This window comes from Ambystoma mexicanum, chromosome 7p (genome assembly GCF_040938575.1).
Source record: "Ambystoma mexicanum isolate Mex_15411 chromosome 7p, UKY_AmexF1_1, whole genome shotgun sequence".
NCBI lineage: Eukaryota > Metazoa > Chordata > Amphibia > Caudata > Ambystomatidae > Ambystoma > Ambystoma mexicanum.
The window spans coordinates 205,426,645-205,448,773 of NC_090939.1; the positions used below are offsets into that span (position 1 = coordinate 205,426,645).

At 47.3% G+C, this 22,129-nt stretch overlaps 1 protein-coding gene across 1 annotated transcript in view; it reads left to right on the forward strand.

Moving 5' to 3' along the window:
* The window catches only part of PSMG1 (proteasome assembly chaperone 1), a 210,805-nt gene that overhangs the window by 172,815 nt on the left and 15,861 nt on the right, over positions 1-22,129 (forward strand). The gene's annotated exons all lie outside the window — the stretch shown is intronic.

Genomic DNA, 22,129 nt, shown 5'->3' on the forward strand with positions numbered 1-22,129 from the left:
TTGGATGTCTGGTGTACAAATGTATCAATGGACTGGCACCAATTTATTTAACAAATAAATTGAAGCAGTACCACCTGGGCCTTAAGGTCAGAAGATCAGTACTTGCTTTCAATTCCCAGGACCAACTGTGTCTCAAGAGGAGACCGTAGCTTTTCAGTTGCTGGTCCAAGATTATGGGATAGCCTTCTACTGAATCTAAGAAGGCCAAATTCCCTATCAACTTTTAGAGCAGGTTTAAATACTTACCTGTTTAAGTAGGTATGGTTATTCTATGTTTTTCTCCATAAATCTCTTCTTAAATCTTACTGATATTCATACTCCTCTATAGCGCTAACTTCTGTTTTTCGGTGCATGGTTCCAACTGCGCCAGGATATGATTTAGTTTGTTGTGTGCGCAATACAAATAACTCAAATCACAGCAGCTCTCTCGAAATACAAATATAATCAATGCGAGTATAGGTACCATAAGGCGGAGAGTAAACAGTGAAGCGCCTCTCCTATGGGTGGAAAAAGAGCCACACATCCTGTAAGCCATACAAATCCAGACATGCCTGCAAACCTTGCCCTCCCACCGTAGGGGCCTCTGTTCCCGATAGACCCAAGGCCCGTCTGTCCAAAGTTAAATCCGCCCACATATTGAGGTCCCCTTCACAATTAAGTGCCCTGTACCCTCATTCAGCATCCCTGCTAACATCGTCTTTAGGGATTTCAACTGCCCCTGGATGAAGGCATACATCGTCACAAACGTAAATCTTCCCCCCTTAATGAGTACTGAGACCAACTGCGCCCTCCCATCCACACTCTTCCACGACTTCACCTCCTCAATCCGCAGCCGTTTATGTAGCAAGATGCCATCCCCTCCGTCCCCCATTCTGGAGTCTCCAGACCCCCAATACCTGTCCAAAGAGATTACAAGGAACCACCCTTTCCTCTGTCCTCCAAAACTCTCTAGCCACCAGTGATCTTTTGGTGTGTGAATTGAGCCCCTTCATGTTCAAAATACAGATCCGCGGGCAGTCGTCTTCTCCCCACATTCAGGTCCGCCATCGCCATATCACCACCATCTCCCACTGCCCTCCGAATAACCTCTACTCTGGTCACACCAAATTCCACTGTCAATTCATCCATATTGGGCCCCCGTAATCCCCTTCTTCCAAACGTATGCCTCTTTCCCTCCTCCCCCCCATAGCGCCCAGACCCTCTCAGTTAGCATCACTGGTCGAGTCCCAGACCACCAATAGGACCCGATCTACCAGGTCACCTCCAGACTCGCCTCCAATTCAAGAGCCCCCCATTCCACTTCCCTCAAACCACCCAACTCCCCACCTATCACCCCTCATCCCCCTCCAACTCCTCTTTTCTCAAGATCCTGATTGAACCATGACTCCAAACTGCAGACGTCAGTTCCTCCAAGGGGGCCTTATGTCAGAATCTGCACACACAAATGAAGCACAAGAACAGGATATATTCAAAAATCAGAAACCACTAATGAAAAAAGCCCTCAGGTGTCAGCAGTTGGTGAGGCGTTCAATTTACTAAATTTCCTTGAACCAGGCACCTGATGTCTATTGGGCCCTTTTATGCGCCATGGTCTATCTTTGTTCCATCGACAGGCATAGAATCCGCTTCCCCAGTCAGTTCTTCAGTGACCCTACGAATGTCCTCCGTGACCAGTTTGTAGCTATAGCCATCGATCTCGAAGGAAATGGCGAAGGGAAAACCCCATCTGTATCTCACTCCCTTCCCATTTAACCATTTTGTAAGGGGAGCATATAGACGCCACTTAGCCAACGTGAGGGTGGACTTACCTTGAAAGACCGTAATTTTAGCACTGCCCTCCATCACCGGATCGGTCATTCTTGCTCTTTCCAAGATCTTCCTCTTGTCTGGGTAGTTGTGAAAATGAGCAAGGACAGACCACGGGCCTCTACTTGCTCCGCCCTGTGCTGCACCCTATCTATTTTGGGCTCATCAGTGGTGTCATCCCCGAACAAAAGTTTAGCCACCCCATGTATAATGGCCCTCTGCAGGTCCCTTTCCGATTCACCATCCTTCTCGGGCAAACCAAAGAATCTCTGTTTTTTCCTCTTCTAATTCTCGATCATCCATCTTGAGGGTGATTTCCATTTCTCTTCTCTCCAACTCCGCAACTTCATTGTTCATCTGAGTTTCCAACGTATCAAGGGACGACTGGTTATTTCCCACTTCTTGAAGTCGCTCATCCATCTTGTCAATCCTAATATTGATTTTGTCCAATCTACCCCCAATGTCCGCTCTAATCTCCCATATCTCTTCCATCAGAGAAGCAATGTCCCTTTTTGTGGGCACCGGATCATCACCCCCTTCTGCCATGGTCTGTGCCGAAATCCCACTCTCAGGCTCCTGCCTCCGTAAATATTCAAATCACCCCAATGTTGCACTCCAGTCCATATGAGGTGGGGAGGCCCTGACGCGGGCCTGGTCCAGTCACCTCCCGCTTGCAGTCTCCCACCCTGCTTCAGAAAGGGGCCACAACATACTTCATTCTACCTCTCACACCACCATCCGCGGTCACCTCGCCTCACCTGCTCACTCCCTCTGCGGGGCTCCTCCACCCTCTGCCAGCCCAAGTACAAGTGAAAGTCCTTTGTTGTAACACACCTCACTGGTGAGAGACACCCCACACAGAATGCCTTTCCAGCTGAAGCTCTTCACAGCACACGCCTAATTGTTAAGGGTCCACTCCACATCCACAAAGTCCCTTCCAGGTGAACTCGCTCCAGGGAGGCTCCACGTGCCAAGAGCAGGAACCATCCTTGCTCCAATCCTCAAAACCTTCCTTAAATTAACGTTATGTAAGGCGGGCACATGCCCCTAGCCAAAGCCAGCTGGACCCATACCTCAACTTCAAGCCCCCAGTCCAGGGTCTCACTCTTCCAGCAGGGCTTGAGAATGTGCACAACCGCACAGCTCCAGTGAAGGCCCCCCCCCTCTACCATTGGCGCACACTCCGCCCAGGAAGATGGAAGAAGCTCCCCTGTCCGGCTCCGGCTCCAAGGGTCACTGTTTACGACTGACCCGCACCTCCATTCACTTCAAGAGCACGCCATCCAAGCCAGGCGCAGTTGACATAGGAGCGGTGTCCAACGGCAGCGACCCGTTACTCCACCGCACCTCCTTCCGTCCCTGTCTTCACCTTAGAGGGACAGCCGCTCACCAACCGTACCAGGACCCAGGCAATGAATGGTGGGTACCTGGTGCGAATATTCCAAAGCACTGGGGCATCTCTTCCACCTGGGCCTCAGGCTACATGCCCTAATCCGCCCTTGGTTCAAGCAGGCACACCGCCACCATGGAGCACTGTGTTGTGTGAAGTACTTTCAGTTTCACGAGAACCTTTCTCCACAAATATCTCGGCACCCCGTTGGTTGATCTGCCTGCAACCTAGCACCTGTGTGGCCAAGGTTCCCAAGTGCCGCATAACCAGGAATCCAACTGCCTCGGGTGGTTAGGGGGTCCAAAGTTGGGGCTCTATCCACTTTGCGACCCGATGGTCCGGGAGCCAAACGCCTAGGCTGCTACCATAAGCGCGCCCCCTGATGGCCTCCTAATCTATTCTAACCTATTATCTGCCCTACCACTATACAAAGTAAGAAATGAAAGGAAAAGCGAAGCTTCAACTTAGGATCGGGTAACTTCCCCTTTTTGAGAGAGCGTTCTTCTGACATCTTTCAGCTCTTGGTTAAATATCAAAGTTTAAAAGAAATGTCTTTGGGTTATCCTTTTTGGTTGCTAACAAAGTCTTTGTCATATAGTCTTTGTTTAATCTAGGGGTGGTTCTAATTAGAAAATCACCTAAGACCCTACGCTTCAAAAATGTATTTAAGACCCACTGTGTGCCCACGGTAGAAGAGCTGTGGCTGCATTGATGGGAATCACCCCTACGCGACTCTTGTCCCATATCAAGCCCATTACATGAATGGAGCCCAAACCATATGACCAAACCTTTCAATTCAACTCTGTAGTCTTGCTGGAACTCTCCCGGATCATCAACCACTCTGCCTTCCCCCAATTAAACAATTCACCCTTTAGCCTGCTAGAATTTAGACGTGATCGCGCCACCCCATCCACTTTAATCTCTACGAAGCCGCTACTGGATTTTCTGCTACAACCTTAGCTTTATCACGTGCATTCGACATCCATTTTCGAGTTTCGAAAAACAACTGTAATACTCTGCCGCGTTCACTAGATGTCAGCCTATGCATAGCATGTGAATCTAAGCAGATACAAGCACCAGAAATACAATTACGGCGAGTAATGTATTCCATGTGACCTACGAACCTATCAATAACTTTTAAAGCCCAATAAATATGTGCATGCTATTGTTAGCATACATAGGGCCAGGTTCTTAAAACCTTTTTGGCACATCCATAGATTTTTTTTTTTGGTACATCCATTATTTGCGCACTGGAATAAAGAGAGTGAGGAAGAGCATGCTCTTCCTCACTCCCTTTATGCCAGTGCCCAAATCTTGGCTTTCCTGTGCATTTCAAATTCCCAAACCAGATGCATGTTAAAATGCGCAAAAACCGAACCCATTCCCCTTGCACCTGTTTGGAACAGGCGCAGTGGAATGTGCAACCAATGACGAGGCCATTTCTCGCCTTTCCATGCATTTCAAGTGGCGGAGGAGCTGTAAGAGCCACTCCTGTCCCACTTGCATTTGTTACCCTTCAACAGGGAAAGGGAGAAGCCATATATGGAAAGCTGTTTCCTAGCAAAGCCTCTGCTTTCCCAGGCAAAGTGGCAGTATATGGACACATGTTGGGGCTGGGACTGTCTGGTCCTAGTCCACATCTGAGCCACAGTCTGTTGCTTGGCAGAATGTTTTGCCAGTGGCTGTTCATAATTGGACAGCCCCTGCCAGTTTGAATGGTGCTGATCCTTACTATTGGTGGACCTTGTGGCGACTCAGGACAAATCCTGGTTAAAAAGGACTCCCACTGCCATTCTTCAGATTGGAGCCAACAACCTTTCGAAGTAGTGCAGCCTGCTGAAGACCCCTGTATGACCCTTGCAGCTGGCCATCATCGACTCCAGTCCGGACATGGTGATGCCCTGCTCCTCCGTCCTGATCTCAAGAAGGATCTCATTGGTGCTTGGACTCCTGGAGTGGTGGGTACAGCCTATCCTCACCTCTGCTCGAGGATCTGTGCCTGCTGAGCCTTTGGGAGTGGCCCTGAACCACATGGTGGACAGACCATCTCCTTCCTGTCTACCTCACTGCAGCTGTCACCATTCTGAGTGCATCCTTGGAGCTTGATAGATCTTCAACTTGTACAACAAGACGTCTGCCCCTGCAGTTTCAGCCTCCTACAACATATCTGTGCAGTGCCTGCTTATTTGTTTGTCAAACGAAGATCTCCTTTCACTGCCTGATCGGGGTTACTCCCGCCAAATACCACTTTCTTTGTGTTCTTGAGGTCTCCTGCCCAATGGAAGGCTGTATCTCTTTTGCCAAGAGTGTGGTGCTGTCCAGTCTTCAGGACTGTGTGACTGGATCCTAAACCACGTACTATCTGGACCCAGTCCCAAAGCTGAAACTGACCTCTGCAGCCACAGCCACTTGACCTCCCTCAACTGTACACATCGTAGATATGGGCCCAACGTTCCTAGGAACCACCAAAGTGGTCCCTGGAAGAATTTAAGTAAGGGAAGGTAAGTTATCCTAGCTATTCCTAGCTCCCACATCACCCCAACCCGCCGTAGTAATGATTTCACCCTATTTCTCCCTAGACTGACTAAGCTCGGTGGTGGTCTGGTTAAGGATCAACTTTTTGGCCTGCTTTCGAGTGGTGGGACTGAGAGAGAAACCTTCTGAACTTTGGTACACTTATCTGCCGCCTGTGGTCTTCGGGGTAGCTGTTGCTGTAATCCAATATTAAACCCACCTGAACAGTGTGTTTTGCTGAACTGGTAACTTTCTGGCTCCAGACCTCATTACCCATCAGGGCTGCACTAGCTAAGTGCTAGGGACCTTGTTTTAGGATCTTCTGTAGGTGTTCTACCTAAATAATTACTTACCTGTGTTTACTGGCACTGAAATTGACTATTTCTCTATTTCTCAATTACTTTAAATAGCTGAGTAGTAAAGTGTTGCTTCTAACTCTACTTCATTTGCATAACTGTTTCTAAAAGTTAAGCGCTGGTGTTCTTTTAGCAAAACTCCCAAAAAGTGAACGTATTTATTTATTTAATAATACTTACCTGAGGTTTTCATATGTTTAGGGTGTATCTTAAAGGCATAATAAATATTTGTATAATTCTCAGTTTAACTGGAATTATTCGAGTGCCATGTGTGTCATTGTAGCCCTAGATAATTCTGCCACCCCTCCCAAGTCAGAGCCTTACTGCTCTGCTACGCTATCTTGACTGACTTTGGCTAGTCAGTGTCTTTCCTGTTCACCATAATAAGTTGGCCTCTCCGAATCTCCCACCCCCCCAGGTTTGAGTCTCAAAATCTATCTTAACAATGGCACTGCCGATTCTACCAGAAGGACGGGGCTTTTATAACCCGCGTCTGCTGCGGCCAAGGTATGGGCTAATTGTTTACAACACCTGCAGACAGACATTCATCGGCCACATAATTTAAAAGCAAGTGAAACCATCAGGCAAAAGCCAATCACAAAGATTGAAGTCTTATGTGGAAACAAATCCACAAATCAAAATACTCATTGATGTGATGACTTCATCAGCACAAGGTTAAAAAGAGGCATAAGCTTCCGGACTTCATGGTTGGTGGAGTGCTCCAGATTGTGAGAGGTGTTACCTGGAGTAGCGGGAGAGGAGGATAGTTGGACAGGAGAACCTCTGTGGGGCAAGTCAAGAAGGCAAAGTTGGTAAGGGGAAGCTGAGAAGGAACATCGGCAGAGCTTAACCTGTGTTGGTTCAACCAGGAGATAAATAGGTGGTGGCTGTTCCAGTTATGCCATTGCTTTACAGAAGTTGGGTTAGAGTGTCGGGCTAGGCGGTCTGTTGTCAAACTGAACCCAACAGAGACCAACCCTTCACAAGCATTTGAAGTAGGGCCAACTGTTGGCACTGACCCAGACTCTGATGGGATTTGCGAGGCCACCAGCCAAAATAAAGATACCGCGGAAGAACCCAGGTAGGTAGTGGGGGAGAAAATTCTACCTGAATGTTTCCTTTGAGGGGGGGCAAAGCCAACCAGCATCAGCCTAAAGGAATCCTTAAAGCAGGAGGGATCTGATACCGGGGTTACCCCCAAAGCAGTTGTGATGATGTTGCCTTGTCTGACATTCCTGGACAAAGACGGTGATGGGAGCCAAGACAATGGCGGGAGCAAGGACCTTGTCAAATAAGTGTGTTTGTATATTTTAGACTCTGTGACTATGGCTGAATTTAATACACTGTATTGGGCAGACACGCAGAACGTTGAACCCTAGGACATGCAGATGTTAAAGTACTCTCGGGGGAGGGGGCGGTGGGGAAGAGGGTCTCTGTTCCCTTTTACTCACCCTTCTTATGATAGGGTCATGTCCCTGACTCTGTTACAACTGTTTGTGAGACATGTCATGCGTGGGAGAGAGACTTCACTACTTCTTTTGTGGGTGGTCTTACCTGCTAGTCTAATCAGCTGGCAAGACAGCAGATGTGGTTGACTTGCCACTGCAGAAATTGGTGTGTACTTCTTTGCACATCATCAACGCTGCTTTTGTGTTTTGTTTAGTTTTAGGTTTTTTTACACTTGCCAAAGACATGCATACATGGCAACGTTCTGTGACCAAAAAGAAATTAGCAGAATGATGACATCATAGGTACTGACATCGCGCGAAATGTGACCCTGATCAGAGCACAAGAAATGTTTTTCTAACCCATTTTAAGAAATCACATAACCGAATGAGTGACCTGTTGTGTGTCAGCCTTTTTAGGTTTGGCTTTTAGATGCAGTGGTAACTGGTGAATATTTTCTTTTTTTTAAATCTCTTTATTCGTTTTGGCAAAAGTAACAAGAAAGCAACCATCTTTTTCCTCTGATACCCTCTGTCCCCCTGGTACCACCCTGAGCAGGCATATTTTAGGGAACACACCAGCTGGACCCCTACAAGAGTGTTGACCCTTGCTGTTACCTCTTTCCAGTACTCCTGTATTATCTGGCATGCCCATTCCATGTGCCAGTAACCGCCTGAATCCTACTTACATCTAGGACAGTGGTGCGGTGATCTGCGCGTATCATATGTAGTTTCTGTGGGGTCATGTATACCCTGTGCAGGAAGTTCAACTGAATGAGCTTAAAGCAAGCGTTCTTGGGCACTTTACTAATTTGTGAGCATACTTTTTTTCCCCACTCAGATTACTCAAAGGTCATCTCCATATCCCGTTCCCATTTTTCTTTAACTTTGAGTTGTGTTTGAGAGCCGCTTTCCTGCAATGCCACACTTGGCCTAGTTATTGCATGCCAATCGTTCCCCATTGCGAGTGTGGCCTGTAAAATCGGGGTACTTGGTGGCTCCTCGGGTATTGTGCCCCACATGCTTGCAAGCGTGATGGTCAGCCTGGCATAGTTTAGGAACTGCCCCTTGGGCATCCGAAATTTCCCCGCCCATGCATCAAATGTAATTAGTCCCTTCTTCGAAGAGGTCGCCCATCATCAGACACCCTTCTTGTTCACTTTTTGCATCTCCTATTTCCTGTATTTTCCCTGCTACTCTCGACGGCCCTCACTGGCATCTCAGGACTGCAGCCCTCTCCCAACCAGAGTCTTTTGTGTGCCCTTTTCCATTCTTGCCACACCACCTTGCTCAGGCAGGACTCCTCTGGCTCCCTCGTGTCATGCCATAATAGCTCCAATCTAGAGTGATGCCTCTTTGGTTCCCCCATCAGCCACCGGTCCAGTTCCCTCTCTCCTGCCTCCAACCTAGCGGCATGTGGCAGCTTGGATGCCAGAAAATATAGCTCAAAATCTGGTAAGGCCAGTCCCCCTTCCCGAATATCTTCTCTGCAAAACTGCCAGCGACGGCCTGTGCCGCTTCAATTGTATTGTCTTAACAGCTTAAAGAATGGGACTTAAGCCATGTGGGGTATATTTGCTAAGAGATAGAGCAATCTGGGCAGTATCAACATCTTACAACTCGCCATCTTGCCCATAAGGGACAAGGGCAATCTGTTCCAGAACCCAATCCTGTCGTCTATACCCGTGAGTGCCCTCCTGGAATTATCTTGGAAGGTATCTGCTGTGGAATGGTGTATTTAAATCCCTACATACCAGAAGGATTCGTCCTCCAACTGCAGACCAACGTCTGGCAGATCTTGTAGCACCTTATCCCTCAGGGAGCCCAATGGAAACGCCAACGACTTCTTCACGTTTTCCTGGAATCATGTGAAGACTTCCATGTGCTGTAATACCTCCATAATGTAAGGGATATGCACAGTGGGGTTATCTACGTAAAACAAGACGTTGTCGGCACACAGGGGAATTATGTGTTGTTCGCCCTCTCCCTGCACCACTAAATTGTGTGCGGAAAATCTGTGCCATAGACTCCAGTGCTAATGCAAATAAAATGGGGCAGCCCTGCCGCGTTCACCTCACTAGTTGCTAACTATGTGAGACCACCTTACCTGTTTGTACCCACGCCAGGGGATCCCGGTATAGGACCTGGACCCACTTCAGCATATTCGGCCCCAACCCATTGGATTCTCACTAGATGATGCGCATAAACATGCTTTCCCAGACGTTCCTGCGCCCACTGTCGGTGCACCCTTCTCCTGAGGAGCTCCACCCGACATAGTACCCTTTTTGCCATGTCTCCCTCAAATACTAGGATGCGTTCCTCTAGGTCTTTCAGCGAAGACGGGAGAGTTGAGCGGACCCCAGGGGTGGTTGCTATGCATTTACCTCTTATTGTCCCCTTAAGCCCCTGCCATACAACCCTGTAGTCGCTAACCAAGCCTTGATTGATCTTGAAGTAATCCCCAATGACCTGCCGAAGCTCCTCCATATGCCAAATCCGTCAATGCCTCGGCACGCAATGGCCAAGAGGGGAAACCCCAATCCTCCTCCCCCAGGCTATCTTGACCCTCAGAGGGGCATGGCCCGATACCCCTATACTCAACGTCCCGGAACTAGTCATATAAAGGTGTGGTGAGCAACTAATTGTGGCAACAAGTAAGACAGACACAGGTGATCACAGTTCAAGGGTGTTTATTGAACAATTAATTCAGTATGCAGGTTGGAAAAAAAACACCTAATTTAAACCTAAATCTAGGATGGGAGCAAGCGTCAACCATCAAAAGGAAATAAGGCAGTCCTTGTGGCGTTGTCAAAATAAAAGGGCCTATGCTAAGAAACCTATTGCCAAACGTTACAACTAGTGCAAAAAAGGGTGTGGGATAGTTCTCAAGAAAAGAAAGAAGTGTTCTCAAATAATATGTCAGGATGCAGTAGCTAGGTCTCCCTTCCCCACGTTTTGAACATGGGGCAAGATGGGAGCATGGAGCACAGTACAGTCTCGGGTGTCTCCTGCACGAGATGATAGTTCTAATGGCAGCTCTCAGGACTGTCGAGGGCAAGTCTCGCTTCCTAGAAAGTCTCTTGCCTTCGAAGATCCGAGGTCTTCAAAAAACAGAGGGAAAAAAAAATGTTCCTTTAACAAATGAAAGTTTGTTTCCAATGTTGGCTGGGTGATGGGTTCACCCCGGGGTCCCCCTCTTCTGGGCACTGACCCTTCTCAGTTGTTGGCTCCATTTCACATAGGGTGATGGCTTCATCCCTGGGTCCCCCTCTTCCAGGGTCTGACCCTTCTTTATTGTTTATTACAGTTTCACGTATCGGTTCTTTTCTCAATGAACACTTCACCCCTGGATCTTCCTCTGCCGGGCTCGGACCCCTCTCAAATCTCTTCAGCGGGATTCACTTCCCTTGTTTTCTCAATGTCTTTTCAAACAGGTCATAGTGAAAATCCCTTTGCCAGGTTCACGGCTGTCAACACACTGTTTCTCGGGACTTTAGACTTTTCACCTCTCCTCAGCATCCCTCATTCCGACTTACTCTTGCTAACTTCACATTCACTTTACTTTCAAGTGTTACTGGATTCACGTCCCTTGCTTTCTCTCAATGCAGGATTCACTTCCCTTGCTTTCACACAGTTTACAGATCAAAGTCTTTCGACTGTACAGCGATTTTACTAGACCTCCTGTTTGACCACTTTGACCTCTTCCGGCGACTCTCCTACGGCCTTCTGGTACCCGTGGTGTCGCTCTCATGGGGATCAACCAGAGTCTCTTGAATTAGCACCCACGTGATACTGGTTTCCCTTTTGCAGCTGGTCTCCCCTTAACATTAAACTTTGTTCAAACTTGCCACTTAGTGATTTTCACTCAACACTGCTTGTTTCTTATCGTTTCTCCCCTCGACTCACCGGTTCAGATGAACCGCTTAGCTTTTGCCATTCCTGGAGTCAAGGCCAGAACCATGGGCGTGGGAGCTTCCCTCGCTCCTGCGTCTCGGCATAAACTTGCCCTGTGTACTGTTGACATCTGCTGCAAGACACTTGTGCTATTGTTTGCAGTCTTAGGCTCTCTTCCACGAAGGTTCCATGGGTCTGGTACGAAAAGGGCAAGGTCACTTCTCTCCTTGCTACCCTTTCTCCTTCTCTTGAACTGCCATGCATGCCTTGCCGCTGCACTGTGCTCTCTTACTCCACCTTTTATCCATGTGGGGAAAGGGCTGTCTGGTCTGTGTGATTCAGGTTAATTGCCGGACTTTGGCCGACGCCGGGGTTGGGACATGTCAAGTAGACGGGGTTTACATTAGTCTGTTGTATTGGGTGTGTAAAGGTGTTTGTCTCGGAATAGTGGGCGGGGGGGGGGGGGCTTGGAGTGTCAAAGTATCCTACAGGGTTGAAGGGAAAGAGAAGTCACAGGAGATTATGACTTTCGTATTTGGGATTGGGTGATCTCGGAAGGGTAGGTTTTGGAGGGTTTTTGAGATAAACAAGGATGACCGGAGTTCTTATCGTGACCTGAATATGGAGGATTGTGGGAATGGTAGTGAGTTGTCAAAACACCCTGGGAGCTCGGAAAGTGACAATCAGAGGGACGGGTTTGGTAGGGTTCTTGAAAAAGACAGGAATAACGGGATCGTGAAATAAACCAGGGGGATTATGGGAACAGTAGTGCCTAACCCGAGGAGAGTGGGTGTTCGGGACAGCATAACTAGAGGAATGTGGAAAAGAATGTCCGGGCGTTTACAGATAAGAACTAACGAAAGCGGGAGTCCGGAAGTTGTGGTTTGTAACAAGTTTATCAGATGTGAATGGATTGTTGGCTTTACCTTTGGGTAAGGAAGATTTAATGGGTGGAAGAGATGATTAGCGGGAATAGCTTATAAAAGCTTCAGAGACTTCATTCCCCTCACCATCCTCCCTGTGATGGTACCGCGTCTCACCTGGGGTAGTCCCTCGAGCATAACCCCAGGTTCCCCTACCCGGGTGATCCTCCCCCACTGGTCCACCCCCAAGAACTGGATCCAACCGCAATGGCCGTGTCCTGGCCACCTGAATAAGGGATTCTTGAGGTCTTACTGGGAGAATACTCTCAAGTTTCTCACAGTGGTCCAACCGCGAGTATGTGCCATGTGGGTGAGAGTAGGAGTAACGCCTCTCATCGCCCTTCTTCTCGCACCAGAGGTCGACCATGTCTAAATCTGATAGCACACGTACCAGGGACTTGGAGGCCAGTGGTTTATTCTGCTCTTTGGGGTCCAACCATGACCTCATGAGATTGCACTAACTCTTGTTTTGAGGGGCCAAACTCCGTCGTATTCTAGGCTCCTGTGGGCCCCCGTATTATGAGTCTTGCCTCCTCTGCTTGGTTACCCATGTTGTTCCGGGTGGAGCGTATGTGCCCCACGGCAGTCTTGTTTTCCTGCTGCCCCACTGCCCACCCTGTGCCCTCCATCCAACAGGGCTGGGGGCTGAAGTATGGGAGAATTGTAGCCCGGGCTGCTCTAGCTGTCCTGCTGCACCGCACCCCACCCTATGCCCTCCTTCCAACAGGGATGAAGTATGGGAGAGTTGTGGCGTGGGCTGCTCTCATTATTCTGATCCCCCTACCTTGTAGCCTGCCGTGCCTGCAGATTGCCACACATCCAGGATGTTTGCATGGTGCTGGGACTGCGTCCAGCAGTTCCAGTGCTTCCCGGTGTTGTGGCGCCTTGTGCGGCCAAGTGGGGAGTTGGAGGAGCGAAGGCCTGCCAGGTAGCCGCACATTGCTGCCTCCAAGCAGCCCAGTCGCTACACTCCTTCTCTCCCGTGGCAGTGATGCTGTGGTGCTGTTTCTGTCTCTGCTCCCCTCTCCTCCACCTCCTGCTGGTAGACTGTAGTGCTGCGTGCACCTCCTCTGTGCTCAGTCCCACACTCCAGGTGGGGTCACAGTTTTAGGCCACATCAGGCGGCGTCCTCCGGAGGCCGAGGGCGCTTGCCGCTGCCGACCTATGGCACGCGGCTCAGCGCTGATCTTGCTGTGGTTTCTTCAGCCCGGCGGCCCCAAGAATATCAGCGTGGGTTGGGCTCAGTCCACTCTTCGTCTGAGACCAGCGTCCGGCGACCAGGCTGCACTTGCTGGTGTCGCTTTCAGTGCCTTGCGTCGGCCATTTTGCCGGCTTCGTTGGTGCTCTGCACGCCTTTTTAAACTCTGTGGATTCCTGTGAAGGCACCTTTCTTCCTGGTATCCCGATGCAGCACCCAGTGCAGCACACTTCCCCCTCCTCAGATCTGATGTTCAGATCGACGGGTATCCGTGCAACCAGGAAATGTTCACAGGAACATGCGGGTGGCGGCGGGAGCTTCGGAAGCCCTGGACTACATCTATAGCCTGCCTGTCACGCCCCTGTGACTGGTGAATTTCATACCTGGGCGGGCGTAAATGTTTGTTTTGTATATGTGGGCTGTGATCGAACATACCGAGGGACCCTGAACCAATCAATAAGGGGTTCAGAGGTTCTCCCCCCGAGGAAAAATAGAATTTTCTAGCATACTTTTTGTGAAAAATTGGGTAAAAGGTTCACAGTTTGCAATTGGTTTTTATATGGTAGCACATGAAAAATCCAATCATTAGTCATCAACCGTGCACAGCAGTTTTTTTCTAACACATTTTCATGATGCTTTTGCCCACAGTACAAGTATAAAAATGGTTTTCATGCTGGTTGTGCCCATACATATCCATGAAGACAGCACCTTTTATATGGCATTATTCCCACTTACTCCTGTAATATTTGCCAGTGATAGTCTAGCCATGTAATAACACTTAACATGAATGGCTGCTGGTTTAGCTATGTAATAACACGCGTTTGTTTTACCCTTGATTCCCTATAGCCATGCCACAGTAAGAGTATGCAATAACTTTACAAACCGTTTTTGACTCGGTGAGTTGAGTGGTAGCGGGCTTAATCTGCTGTCCCAATAGTGACATTTAGTTCATAGTCCATTGTGTGGATTAGTTCATCTTCCACTCTTGGCTGGAGGCTGTAGCAATCCTTGCGTAGAGGTGAGGGAGTAATCACCTTAGATTTTGTTTTCAACACTTTCCAAAGAATGTGTGGCTCTTGTGTAAACTCCTGTCTTTTCATCTGCAATAGTCGACTAGAGACAACCATGTGTAATGGCAACGTTAAGTATTTGTCTGCCAGATACGGTCTCCGTATTACTGCTGACACTGCGTATTAGTGTTCTTTTACCGGAGTATGGACCTCTCACGCCCGTGCAATAGCTTTACCCTTGATGCCTTGTAAAAAATACAATGCCGCAGTAAGAAAGTATAGCTAGACTGGCTGCACCCAAGTATGCCAGTTTAGCTATGTAATGGCATCATGTTTACTTTACCCTTGATGCCCAGTAAATTCCATTTCATCAGTAGAGCCCCCCCTCAAATGGCCTGCTACCCCTTCATACATTTAGCACAGAAGGGCAGGCACATGCTGTTAGGGAAAATGTCTCCAAGGGCAACTTTCCCTGTATATTTGTGGACATCCCAAACCTTTTGCTTTTGTTACAGTATCCTGACATGACTTTTCCAGTGGGGCACAGCCCTCATCTGTGCTCCACTGGGCTTTCGCTCATTGTTACGGGGAAACTGACACATCCTTTAGGCTGTCAGTACTGAGAAACTTTGTTTTTCTTAGTCTTTCGACTTTGTTGCCACTTTTGGTAACATTTTGTCATAGCGCAAAGTACATTACTGTACCGTGTAATTGGTACCTTGTGTTTTCTGGCCCTAGTCATCCACTAAGGATTTTTTGATGATTGTACATTGTGCCTAGGAATAGACTGGTGGTACCAAGCCATACCATGCTTACCATGTTTGGCTCGTGACTGTGGCTCATGTTCGTTATGGAAGTGCCACAAGACCTATTGTCTATTCCTTTGGCCATCTTATCCTTTGGCCTTCCCCATGGTCTTCATGATCCGGAACTTCCTTATTTGAGCATGCAGTTGCTCGCAAAAGCCGATTCTTTCGCAGGCTGCTGTAGGTCACATGTGTGGGTACCCAGGGAGTGGAGTGGGACAGTCTGGTCCCAGTCCACACTACTGGTGCCAGGATATCTGGTGTGCACGAGAGGATGAGAGCCACAGTGGTCCCTGATTGGACCACTGCTGGCGTGAATTGAGTGGGGCAGATCTTCTCATTGGCTGCAAGCACTCGCCAGACATGTGGGTATTCGGAGGGGTCCTGAATGCAGACCAGCAGATCAGCAACAGGTCCGAATTGACCTGTGGACGGAGCCAGGTATCCGGAATAACCGAGCAGAACAATGGACTATCCGGAAACGCACTGAAGAAGGTTGGCACCCTGAGCCCACTGTTGCCCCGGTAGATCCCTGCTTTGCGCTTGATCTCAGAACACCTGCAGAGGTATTTTGAATCTTTGGAGTGGTGGGAATACTCACTCTCGACACCTCCCGGTTGCCCTGCATAAGAGCTTGTTCAAAAGTGTTCCTGGGCCATCCAGTGGACTGTCGGCTCAAATCTCAGGACCCATGCAGGAGCGTCGCCACATCGTGTTTTTCCTGGAAAGTTTGGGGAATCCTAACTTGCACTGCTAAGCATCTTCTTAACAAATGCCGTTGTCCCAGCTGCTGAGAGTTGGGTGCCCCTGCATCACTGTGAGATAGTCGTGAAGGTAGTTTTCCTGCGTTCCTTCTTGTGCCCCGAGACCAGCTGCATCAGGGTTTTCTTTGTTCATCAACCGAATGGAGAGATACAGCTGCTGTTGCAAACCGGACCCGATCTGCACCCGCAGCGCTTATGCTCTTTGAAGCCTACCAAGTTTCTGAAATCGAACCTCTGACGATCCCTTCCAGACCTTCCTCTAAAGATTGTCTGCCCTTTTCCATTACAAGTATTGGTGGAGTTTCTAACTTTATCACATTGACTCCAGTGACTGTATATATTTTACAGTGTGTTGCTTGTGTGGTATTTTACTATTGCTTTACATTATTCATCTGTGTTTATTCTTGGGCCTAATAAATTGTATATTTTCGTATACTTCTGTCTAATGATAATTATTGGTGTTTCACTGGGTGTGCTCATCAAAGACCTCACCCTCGCTCCTCCTGAGATTTACCCTTGACTGCTCTCCAAGCTACCATGAATTGGTCTGGCTATCTGCCCAGAAGTGTCCCCTGTTTCACTAACAAGGGTGACCTCCTAGACATCTGTCCCATCAGTTCAGAGTTTAGAAATCCATTCTAACACATGTGCACTCTCATACCTAACATAAACTCTCATTCACCCTGGCATTCATACAGCACTCGGACAACTCCTTAAATGCACGTATACATAGAAATAAACATTCACACATGTGTTCAGACAACCCATCTTGCAAGCTTTCTTGCATACAAACGCATCGCACAACATACACATTTCACTTACCTTGTGCTTGCACCTTCAGCATGCCGACACATCCATGATACGTGAGGCAGCAGGGCTGACCTCTTCTCTTTGTATTTTGAGGAGCCCATAGGACTCCAGATTGAAAGAACATAGTGGGGGCCCTGTTCAGAGGCAGGCAGCTCAGTCCCCCCTGCAAGTACCTGCCATTCAAGCGAGGGTGCGCCACCTTCACACACATAGATGCAGTCTGCCAGAGGATAGGCGGCATTGAGAGTGCTGCCTAGATGTCAAAACTATTGGCATGGGCAGTGAATATAGAAGAGATGGTATGCAAGTAGGGTCAAAGAGCCTGTGGGTGTTTCACTTTTTACCCACCCGTTGACCACTCATGACCATGCTCGGCTCTATCCACTTTCTGCCCCAAACACCCCAAGTTCTCTGAGCTATGAAGAAGCAGTCTATTGAAAGGTAATGGCATTATTGTTGATGTAAACCAACTCTTTGTGTAAAAAAGATGTACTCATCAACTTGAATTGTAAAGAAATGTGTGTTATTGCATCTTTCCCTTGCACTGTATTCCTGTTAAAAACAAGCATTGGCAACACCAACAGTGTTGGCTTGTATATAGGTAGTATATAGGCATTTGCCAGGCACTGCCATCATATGCCCAGGTAATCACACCATTCCCAGATGTTGTCATTTTATGGCAATGCTGCGTTATTGTAGCAGTGTCAGAAAAAATCCTATCCAATGGCAACACAAAAGCAAAATCTGGTTCCTTTGCCAGGGCTTTTAAAAAAATCATAAAGTACGGAATTGAAATACTAACAGAAGAAAAAGAACAGATGTGACTACATACGGTTTTGCCAACCTAAAACAATACACACCACACACCTTACGGCAGGTTGCAGAGTAAACAGAGGTCAAAAGCTAATAAAGCAGGAAAAGAAAAAGAAACAGTCAGACGTCCAAGGAAAAGAGCTTGCAAGTACATAGCAGGACATAGTGACATACTATTAATTGGTCAGAAATGTTACTACAGAGGGCAGTGACAGGGCTTGTATTTCGATGTGGTCATCTCTAAACTCATTAACTAATCTTCCTATTCAAGGATACCAGTATAAGTAATATATCTCTTTATAAACTTTGCGCACAGAAACACATACAAACTCATCTATCCATCCACACACTAACCCACAGGCTGGCACGTGTACACGAACACACACACCAAAATATTAGCCAAGGATAAACCTTCACCTACTTGCAAACCAGGCATGATGCCCCCCAAAACTGGCATCACGCTCAAACATGCTTCTGCGAAACAGTCTGTCATCTTGAATTTAACATGCCTTAGAATGGGACATGGTCAGGATACACAAAACAAGAAGGTTAAAACAAACAAGAAGATCATAAAGTGAGTGGTTGATAAGCAATGAAATATAAACTACAGATTTTAATTGTCGGAACTCGTTTCTCAAACCAATAAAGAAAACAAATGTAAAGAAAATAAATAATGTTTCGAACAAGAAGAACGTTTGACATTGATTCACTTACTTTTACCTTTCAGGTCCAAGAAGAACAAATGAACCAGTAATTGTAAAAAAAATTAATAAAAACACATTTGAAAAATCAGGTGCATGTCCTTTAAGTTCCTTTGGTCACTGTGAAAAATGCACACTAAAAACAACTTTCATTTCTGTGCACTGCACAGTGACTACAAAAGCACAACACTTGATCTGATGACCTGATGGTCCGGTGAGTCAGAGCGGAGTACAATATCATCCATAAAAATAAAGTACTTGACATTGAAACCATCGTGTACACACAAACTGAAACGGACTTATTTTTAGCTGCAGTTAAGCAGCTGTCCAGGGGCCAACTAAGAGGCAAAAGCCAGAACATGTGGAGCCATACAACTTCAGCTATAAATCGGTGGGATCAGACACTCATCTGTAGGCAGTAGGACTGCATAAAAAGCAGTAGCCTGCTGCCTAAATCGGTAGGGTTGGCAAATATGGACATGTAAAAGTCATTGGCAAATCCAACAGGACTGTCTTTTCTATAGGCAGCATGCCCTCCTTATTCATATAGCTCTATTGATGGAGCTCCCAAATGCGCAGTGGACTAACACCTCTCTACTAAGCCGAGTGTTATAGCTTCACACTTCTTATTCTCTTTGTGTCACAAAATGACTGCTGCCTCGCAAGAGTACGGAGATGAGTAGTGGCTAAACAGCCTACTGAGCCCCACACTATTACTAAATAGTCATCACATTCATGAATATAAAAAAACACAGCCCGACTGGTATACCTCCTTCGGCTTATGTGGGCTGATGTCAGGCTGTGCTCACAAGCGGGAAGGGCGTGAAACAGCAGTAGTACGAAGACTTGAAAAGAATGTTCATAAAATATATATACTTTAATTAAACAATCAAGAATGCAAACTAACTAGACAAAACACCAACAAAAGCCCACCCCTGCAGAAACAATGCAGAACTTGTACTGAATAGCCCTCTGCGTACTTGAGAAGGGGTGATCAGGCAAACAAATGCAGCAATGTCATTTTAAAGGATGTCTTTTCAAGAAAAGGTCAAAGCTTTAAAGTCACTATGTTCCCAGAAAGTGGGCAAGGGACATGGCTTCTGAACAGAATCTTGTTCTTGATCTTGGGTGGTTCAACAGCATTGAACCGGGCTTCTCTGTGCTATCGTGCTATCGTTGTGGTCGAACTGGGTTTGAGATGCGGCGAGTCACGTTAATTGAGGTGCTGAGTCGGCTTCCAGATAGGACTCTGTGTGGTTCGATGTGGTGCAGTGTGAAGTGTCCAACAGGCTTGGGTTGAGGGTGGAGTCGGTTCAAGACAATGTTACCACGGAGTCGAATCCACACGTGACACATAGCGTTCCAGCGGTTCAAGTTGTTGCTTGGGTCGAGACGAGTTCCTGTTGATTCAGAGCAGTGCTAGACGATGCGACAAGTTGAGGCATTCGCATCGATGAGCTGCTGTTCAAGCTGAGGCCTCAGTGAGCGCTGCAGGTGTGATGCGGCATAGGTCTAATTTGAAGGTTGCAAGCAGTGGTTTGAAGATGCAGAAGAGTGCCAAAAGCACCAACGGATGTCCCTACCTGATTCAAAGGTGTTAAGGATGGTGGATTCAATTTAAAGATGTCTCGAAGCAGCAAAACAGGAGTCAAGACTATTTTGAACTACTCAGGGTGCTGCGAGTCCCACTCCAGGGGCTATAGGACGAGTGGAGTCCTTCTTTGCTATGCCTTTCCAGTCCAGGGAGTTTGGCTAGCACCTACGGGGTTTCTTCTTCTCCAGTGAGGAACCTGGTTCCAGTGCAGCAGGCAAAGTGGTAGGCGTTGGTCTGCAGCAGTTCACCCCCAATGTTTCTTGAGGATGATTAGCAGACAGAGCTCTACTCTTCCTTGGATGCAACTTTAGAAACATGTTGAGATTGCAGTACATTCTTGAGATGCAGTCTTCTCAGTGTCCAGGATAGAATCAAATTAGTAGCAAACCGCTTGCTTATAAAAGTGAAAGGACACAGGGGATTGGACAGAATCACGCCTGCTCTAAGAGGTCCAGTAACCGTAATACACCCAGAACCCCACACAAAGCAAGATGGTGAACCCCTTTCTCAGATCCACTTCTCCCTCTTTGGCTACCCAAACTCTGCCCCCATCCCAAGCCTGCCCTTCAAATACCTTTTTGGTCTGCAGCACTTTGGTAAGAGGCTGGCCATTATGTGAGTGCTCCTTTTGAAGAAGAGTTCCAAGGAGACCATCTGGTGCGGGTTCCTGTAGCTAAACGGAATATGTTACCCTTCCTCCCAGGGAATCACAGGAAGCCAGCATCCTAGCTATTGTCTCACTGGGAGCACTGCAGACAGCCAAACTCGCCATAAAAAATATATTGCATTTACCTAGCTGGGCTGGGTTCACAGGATGACAGCTGTGTGATAATAAATTGGATGTTGATTTAATAAGTGCATTCTCTTATCCGTCACTATACTATAAGCATGTAAAATGGGTGTCGATTTAATAAGTGCATGCACCCGTCCCTATACTATAAGCATGTCAATCTTATTCTTACCCATTACTCTGCCACCAGACGGATAAGGCAGCAATTATTAGGTATTTAATCCGTGGCGCATAGGTTAAATTGCAGCCTGTCTGCAGTTACTTTGGGCTACATCAGCTGTCAGAAATGTAAATGTGACTTTTGAACATGCCCTCTGCTATTGGAGAGTAGGAGCTGCAGATGTCAGGAGATTAATTCAGCGGAGGTACCTGTATGCACTATGCTTTTGGCATGGAGCTTTATTAAAAGGACAGGTCTGATGAGCAGACTCCCCTTTCAGAAACAGAATTATCTGCATCATTTTTTTATTAAAAATAAAATCTAGGGCTTACACACCTTTGCCAGAAGGCATTCTGTCACACTGAGCCCAGTAATAGCTACTGTGTGTAATGCTACACAGCCCACAAAGTATACTGAGTCACACTAACGTTTGATTCTATATATGTTGGAATTGTCTATTCCCTTCATCAATTGTTTAGATCTGCGCTGTGCATGTATCTTTCCCCCTTGCATGCCCCTTTTCCTACTCAGCTTTTGATCCCAGCATTCACTTTTACATAGCCAATTCTTGCTTCTCTTTTCTGACATTTCGCATGGCAGGCCTATACTATTTTCAATGGCATTGGCACGGAGTGTCTAAAAACGTAAGCTAACATTGGAGCTACCACTCTACAACGGTTTTACCGAGCACATCTCATGCGAATCACACTTCCATGCTTTGACTAATTCTAATGCCATCTTCCAATGTATTTGACACTGCTATCACCTTACAATGCTAGAGATCACCTTTACTTTCAGAATATCACACAGCCACCTTTTACCCTCATGTAATTGTCCAATGGTTAGTTGGTATGCCTCCTATCCTACTTCTCCTCCCTTTCTCTCACCTTTTTCCTCTTGGTTTCTTCCACCATGGTCCAGTTACTTCTGGCGGGGGAGCAGTATTCCGCCTTCCAAACCAGCCCTGCCAGTTTAAGACAACTACAGTGGTCATGTGCACAGTGCCAACCTTATTGACGTTATACCAGAAACAGCCTATTAACTGCAGTCAACCCCATTGGCTTTCTTTTGTTTTTGCTAGTAGAGATGTTTCTAAAGCCCCCATTGTGGGAAGGATTTAGGTTACAGGATGGGAATAGCTGCAATTACCTTGCA